We start from the raw sequence: 7,478 nt of genomic DNA, 5'->3' as shown, positions 1-7,478 counted from the left end.
CGGCCGGGTCAGGTTCAAGCAGCCGAATAAATGCGTTTCTGAGGAGCGGGCGCCTTCCCCGGCGCCGTTTTGCCATTACCCAGAAGCGCATGCGCACGATGGCGCCATCTTTGGAAGGACAGGGTACGCCGCAGGGCGGGTCGCCATCTTTGGTGGGGCATCACGTGACTCTCCACAACTCCGCCATCTTGGGTGCTGGCAGAAGCTACTTCCGGCTAAGGTGCCATCTTTTGTGTGGTACGGCAAAGGGCCCCGCTCCTCTGAAAGGCGTCTATTCCGCTGCCTGAACCTGATCCCGACTCTGACGCCGACTCTACTCTTGCACCATCTGTGTCCCCACACCGGAAAGCGCCCTGCGAGATCGTGCTGCAAGCCCGGGGCCGGGGTCGGACTCAGACACTCAGAAAGAGGAGAGAGGTCCTGCCGCGGCGCCATTTTGTCAGCCCCCAAAGCGCATGTGTACCCGGCCGCCATCTTGGGGAGGACAGCGTCACCTGCGCCCCCGAGCCGCCATCTTGAGTGTGGTATTTGCCAGCCGGCGGCTGCAGTGCGTCATTCTGATCACTCGGTGGCAGCAGCGATTTACGTCCCAGCCAAAATCTCAGTTCTACGGAGACAGGAAAAAAACCTCTGAATACTCAGGGCTATTTCTATTGCCTTTATAGAGGTATTTTCTTCCATTTTTCAAGCCCTTTATTGTTTAATTTATTTATACAGAAGTTATATTTGTCTTTTTAAACCCTCTATATCTATATTTGGAATTTCTTATACTCTTAAGATCCTGCATAAGAAAAGCTACAGGTTTTTGTGGTTTTTGCAAAAACACACCCCCCAAACTTCCAAGCATTTTTGGGCTGTAACCTCCCTTTTTTGAGAGGACCCCACCTGACCCATCTCATACTCTACTCACCTTCTCCTTCACTGCATCTTCCCTCTCCCAGTGACACTGGGATGCCCCAAATGACATCATCACCCCCCAGACTCCAATTCCCTCCCTTTTTCCTCGCCACCAAAGAAGGCATAAAATGAATCAAACTACCCTGGACACCAGCTTTAATAATGCTGTTCACATACATCCATCCCCCCTCCAAAAGGGGCATCTGCTAGAAAAATAAAGGGGAGTCAGCCCCCCCCAAATCATTAAAGTCCCTCCCCGGCTCCTGTCTCGCAGGCTGGTGGCTGCCCCACAGCAAGGGGGCAGTGTGTTCCGAGGATGGTGCCTTGTCTCCCATTCAGGCTCTTTGCCCTGTCCCTCCTCTGCTACGGCGCTCCAGCCAGTGCCAGATGCCTCACCCCTTCCCTGTGACCCTGCTGCAGGGAGATCATTCTGTGAGGCTGGAGGACATAGCTGTACCACAATAGGAACCTGCACTCACAGACCCAAAGCTCTAGCCCTCGTGCCGCTACCACGTGTCTCCCTTGGTCAATACAGCAGCTGAAAGTCAAGTGGGAAAATTTGAAGAGTAAAATGAAAAGTAAATAATCCTATGGTTATCCTTCTGTTGTCTCTCACTGCTGTGGCAGGCAGAGCACCTTCAACATAGACACAAACACAGACACACACTGCACACGAACAGAAGTAACCCAGTGACATAAAAAAATCTAAGAACCATGAATACAGGACCAGAGATGTCATTGGGCCCCACAGCTGGGGCCCAGCAGGAACAGGGGCCTGATCCCCACCATGTATCATCTCACTGACAGCCTCTCATCCAGTGCAAAGGCAAGGCAAAGGTGGCTGGTAAGGGTTTATTCCGTCACGCACGTAACAAGTCCCTGCAGCAAGTCTGCTCCATCACTTGGGGGCCCTGACATCTCAACCCAAGTTGTACTAGTGTCACACTTGAATTTAACAGAAAACGGAATAATGCAGGCAAGTATTCCATGCAAGAAAATTAAGAATGTACAGTGTTAACATGCAGTAATTTATTAACTTCTCCTCCTGAACTGCATGCTCCCAACTACCAGGAAGAAGTAAGGATATTACCACCTTTTAGAAGAATCAGTGTCAAAATGCCACTGCCCGACTACATACTTAAATAATTTTGTAGTTCCTTTCAAATGGGCATTTATTATTGAAAAAAGTGTATTTTTTAATATTTAAAAAAGCAGGAAACACATTCTAATTACTGTCAAACTCTTCAAAATACAAAAGGAAATAATAAAAATTATTTGCCAAATCTTTTTTTTATGTCTTCTGTCCTTTTATAGGACATTGGACATAGGCACTTGGTAATATTACATGTACACCATGTCTACTCCTTATGAGTACCACACAGCTTCATAGATGTACAAAAGACTACAAGCATCCAGGTGGAAGGAAATATGCAAATATACAGCTGTTTACTAAAACTGTTCCATTTTACAAAATTGAAAACATGAGCATGTATTTGAATATGAAAGCATATGTGTCCCACTGGTTTTGTTTCCCTGGTACATTTATAAATATGACAGTATGCAGTTAACTTATAAATTGTAAAAAAAAAAAACCCACCTAGATGTCATTTCCATTTAACCACGCTGTGATCTAACAGTAAAGCCGTGTGAAGTATCTTAAATTCACAGTACACAAGTAATACATCACATTATTGCATATTAAAAAAACCCCACGAGACTAGAAAGCAACTTGAAGCATTTTATGACATATCTTCCAACAAAACACAATAATTAACAAGTGATTTTACATTCATCAGGGTTTTTCAAGCATCCAAGTAAACATAGCGTTAGATCAGTTCCAACCACAGTTGGAACAACAATTCTAACCCTAACCAGAATTTTTTTTCTTCTTGCAGCAGGGACATTCTTCTTGTGGAGCTGCACAGTAATCTCAAAGTACGTGATGTTGACATGGATTCAGGATAATGCTATGATAACCTTCCTGACACACAGGACACTTCTTTGATTGAAGCTGAAACGTTACCCGTAAAAAAATTACTGCAGTCAGTAAAAACAATTTCAAAGTACACAGTTGTGCTCTAGCAAATCTATGCTTAGCTGTACCAAATAAAATTCTACGTTAACAGCACAAAGGATCTCAAGTATGCCCGTGCATAAACAGCTACGAAAATGTGCCATTAGGTAATGAACCTAGACAAGCAATTATTTACTCCAATCCTTTGATTTTTGGTACTTCCACTGGATGTAGTCCAAGATTTCTTTTTCACATTCTACTAGTTAAGACCTCCCCAGAAACTCCTGCAAGCATATTATAGATGGGTTTTAAAAGGTAGAAATTATATACAGCTGCCAAGCGCACTGCAAGATTAGGACAAACTGAATTTGCACAGAGACCACAGATGTTTTCAGCAAGTCACAAAGGTGCTTAGGTATTAATTCGTATTAACACCAAAGAAAATAAGACATCTAGTTACCTTTGGGGCTATATGCCTATTCAGTACTAAAACAAGAAAAATAATCAGTCCTGTCCTGTCCTGTACACCCGTCGAAGAAAAGACAGAACTGAAAGACATAGATAATCTTGTTAAAAGAATGGGAAATCAGATAATGTTCTGTGCATGGCTCTGAGGCACAATTTTTAGACAAAAAAAAAGTAAAACTCTCTGAATTAGACTGGATGGCCAAAAGGGATGTATCTTCCTTGCCTCACAGTACTACCTATATGTAAGGAAGCTGCCTTTCCTTGCTATGACATGTAACACCAGCAAGGAAACTGTGGAAAAAATTAGGAAACTACAGCACTTACCAGAAGCATTTCTAATACATTTAGGAAGCACTTTCATAAGAACACAAAGAGCATATAACCAGAAATAATACTCTGCACAAGGCTTGAACTGACCAGCATCAGGGATGGATCAGGTACTCAGTGATTGTAAAGCCCATTTCCAGAACACGAGTTCTCATGCTATTACTATTTTACCACCTAGGAAATAGAGTGCGCCAGTCTTGATGTCAGGGTGTAAGTCTGCAGTAACAGTAAATCACAGAATGGTAGAATGGTTAAAGTTGGAAGGGACCTGCTATGGCAGGGACATCTTTCACTAGATCAGGCTGCTAACAGTCCATTCATCAAACCCGTATCTCTCCAATGTGGCACCAACAATCATCCACAGCTTTTCCTCGGTTTGCTAATGCAGCTACTCCACCATAGAAGGCTACTAGATTAGTCATGCACAATTTGCCCTTGGTGAAGTCATGTTTGGCCATCTTTAACTGCTTCTCTGTCTCCCAAATGTTTTCACTTGTCTTTCACGGGGATCTGCTCCATGATCTTAGCAGGCACGAAGGTGAGGCTGACCAGGGAGCAGATCCCAAGGTCCTTGTTTTTACCCTTTTTAAAAATGTGTGTAATGTTTCCTTTTTTTCGGTCACTGGGGATTTTGCCCGAGTGCCAAGACTTTTCAAGTATCATTGAGAATGGCCTGGCAACTACATCAGCCAATTCCCCCAGGACCAAAGAATGCAACTGATTGCATCCCATGGACTGCTGCATGTTCACGTTCCTCGCGTGGTCCCAAACCTGATCTTTGTTTTCGACGGCTACTATTACGTATTCCCCTACACCTCCCTGTCTTGAGGTGTAGGGGCTTGAGAGATGCAGGAAGAGAGACTACCATTGAAAACTGAAGTGAAAAAATTGCTGAGTATCTCAGCCTTCTCCATGACAGTTGCCTTTACTTTTCCTGTCTTCCTTACCAGGAGAGCATGGAGGGTGTGATGTGTGCATTTTCTTTAATTTTCCTTTTCTGTTCAACACACTTGTAGAAACCCTTACCATTATTCTTTGAATCCTTTGCCAAATTACACTCCAGCTGTGTCTTGGCTTTCCTGACCTCATCTCTGCTCCAGGCAGCATCCCTGTAATGAAAGAAAAGTATACACTGAAGATAAGCATGAGGTTACAAGTAATTTGGAATTCAGCCATCCATGGGTTCCAGATCTACTGCCTATTTAAGTGCACATATTCCAGGATTTGGCACATTTCACATTCATAGAGGTGTGTTGCAAGAATGGCACGCATTTTCAAGAAAGGTCCACTACAACTGCCCTGACCTATTAAAACTGGTGTTCAAACACTGCATGGTTATAGTGCTAACATTCATAGTAAGAAGTAATGCCATAGCCAGATGACAACACAGGACATAAATCTGAAACTGCATATTAAAGAAACATCTTCCAGTTGTAAACTGAGGCATAGTATTCTTGCTAAAAAGGGATTATACAGACCTGCAGCTCTACAGTGTCTTCTATACTACACGAAAAAATTAGATACCCAGGAAATGCCAGATTTGGAATGTAGAAGTAGAGATTTGCATTTAACATTTCAAGAACTTCCAACAAATGCCCACGGTGTACCAGGCATCTAATGTATTCTTACCTTCACTGGCTAACAAGTCTTTTTTGTGGACAGGCTCCTTCATCTTCTTTATGTGGCATCTAACAGACACTGTATGAGGAAGCAAAGAAAGCAAGAAAATCAAAATTAAATTAACAAGACCTATCTTATAGCTTTTGAAATGTACATTTCCAAATACACGTAGTTCTGTCATCACCTGTATTCTGGAGAGGCTAATAACACATGCCACATATTAAACAGTCACAAAATTGTAAACCTAAGCCTCATAACTGTATAAAGCCAACATGAAATCAGAAGCCCTGTGTTACAGGTTTCCCAAACTCCTCATTTCGTTCAAAAGCTGGAAGCTTTTGGAATGCCAGTTATAACATGAGCTGTATCAGCTGACTTTCTGGTATAACCTCCCAAGCACTGCATCAACTCAAAGAGGTGTGAATGAATGAGCCATGTGTGAAGGATTACCTGTATAAAGCATCTCACTCATACACATGCAGATAGACTGCTGAAGGGTTAAAAAGGATGGTGTTCTGAAACTCTCAGGTTCCCCAACCCTCTTTCCTTAACCCCTTCCTCAGTGCCTGGATGAGATGAAGTGGTTGTATGGTTGTGTTAATCATGACCATTCATCCTCCAGAGGCAGGGGTTGGAGTGCAAGGACAAAGGTAGTAACCACAGTCTCCTACTGACCAGCATTCAGCCTTTCAGCACTTAAGACACTGCAAATCCTCTTTTGCCAGCTCAGTATTTGAGTCAAGGGAAGGCACATAACAATCAATGTGCATTCAAAGGCATAGTCCGTCTACCTATGCTCATTATTATTTCAGCTGCTGCTATTAGTACTAGAGGTCTGTAATTTTACAATAGAACAATTATAGAATAATTCACTACAGCTGCTAAAATGTTACTGTGTGGCATAGAATGTAAGTGAAAAAATCCAGCAATGCACAGCTCTGCTGTGACACCTGGTGTCAGGGCCAAAGTAAGTGACTAGGTCAAACTACAGCTCCCTTCTTTGATTTTCAGAGAAGGAATTTTTGGGGGGCTTTCTGTGAGTTGGCAGAAAGTCAGCCTAAATATCCATCTTCTCTAACTGATGGTGCAGGGACTGTCCTTCTCGGCCAAGCCACAACTAAGTCCACACTTTTTCACCCCTGGAGGTGGAAAACTGAAAAATGTGGAGCTGTCATTCATATGTTCCATTACCCTCATCTCATTCACATGTTACTGGACTCATACCTTCCATTTCTAGGACATGTTTCTTTTTCCTCAGGTTCAAACCCGTTACTTGGCCTCAGTGTCACCATATATATTGATTCTCATTTGCCCCATTTTTGTTTCGTGCTTCTTTTACTGCTCCTTTCACCAGAGGCTAAACTTCTTTTTTCTTATCACGTCTTTCCCATTACCACTGATCACCTTCAGGATCCTTAGGGTGTCATGTCCATGTGGGGCACGGGCAGTCCAAACAAAACATGCCACATACGTAAACTGGTGCATGACTTATTCCTATTTCATGAAGCTGCTAATATCAGTGGTTATTTTTCAGACCATTACTCAGGATATTGCCCTATAATTTTCTTGAACTTATTTTTAATAGTCTGCTTCATTCTTTTTATTTCTCCCGAGTGCTGTGGGTGGCAAAATATGAGCAGCCTTTGTTTAATTCCCTGCTTACTCCTGAAGGCTTGAATTACTTCACTTACCAAATCTCCTTTTTTATCTCCTGCTCTATCTTATGCTAGCCAGTGATCCATACTTACAGGGAATTTGTCGATAGGTTTTTTTTTTACACTTACAGCTGCCGTGTTTCTTTCAGTGGGGAGTAGTAAAGCCATTCCAAAAAGATGCACATGATGATGCACACGATGATAAGCAAAGACAGTTTTTGTTTTTTTCTTTAATTTAGAGCAGCTTATATAATCTATTTGCACTCTTTACCAAGGTCCCGAGGCTCTCTAATGCGAGAGACGGAAGCTTGGTCGCATTAGTTTGCTGATAGAATTTAAGGGGGGAAAATGAGATGTCAGAAAGCATCTCACGGCAGCACAGAGCTCTAACCCCCCGCTCGGACACCTTTCAGTAAAAACAGCCCACGGCACTGAGCGCGTCACCTGCGGTGCCCTAGCACGGCCAGGGCTTGCCCCTCGCTCGGGAGGCGCCGCGG

General features: G+C 43.2%; 1 protein-coding gene across 1 annotated transcript in view; it reads right to left on the bottom strand.

Annotated features, from left to right (window-relative positions):
* The window catches only part of LOC108446956, a 20,730-nt gene extending 13,304 nt beyond the window's left edge, over positions 1-7,426 (bottom strand). Inside the window, exons 1-3 of the mRNA XM_017735220.1 lie at positions 5,336-7,426; positions 4,733-4,815; positions 495-607 (exon numbers count right to left, since the gene is read on the bottom strand). The gene's annotated coding sequence lies outside the window, so the exon portion shown is untranslated. The remainder of the gene's footprint in view (positions 1-494; positions 608-4,732; positions 4,816-5,335) is intronic.
* Between the last annotated feature and the right edge of the window lie 52 nt (positions 7,427-7,478).

Source organism: Corvus brachyrhynchos, unplaced genomic scaffold, assembly GCF_000691975.1.
Source record: "Corvus brachyrhynchos isolate BGI_N302 unplaced genomic scaffold, ASM69197v1 scaffold95, whole genome shotgun sequence".
NCBI classification, from domain to species: domain Eukaryota; kingdom Metazoa; phylum Chordata; class Aves; order Passeriformes; family Corvidae; genus Corvus; species Corvus brachyrhynchos.
Note: the sequence above shows the minus strand (reverse complement) of the source record. Positions and strands in the feature narration are given on the sequence as shown.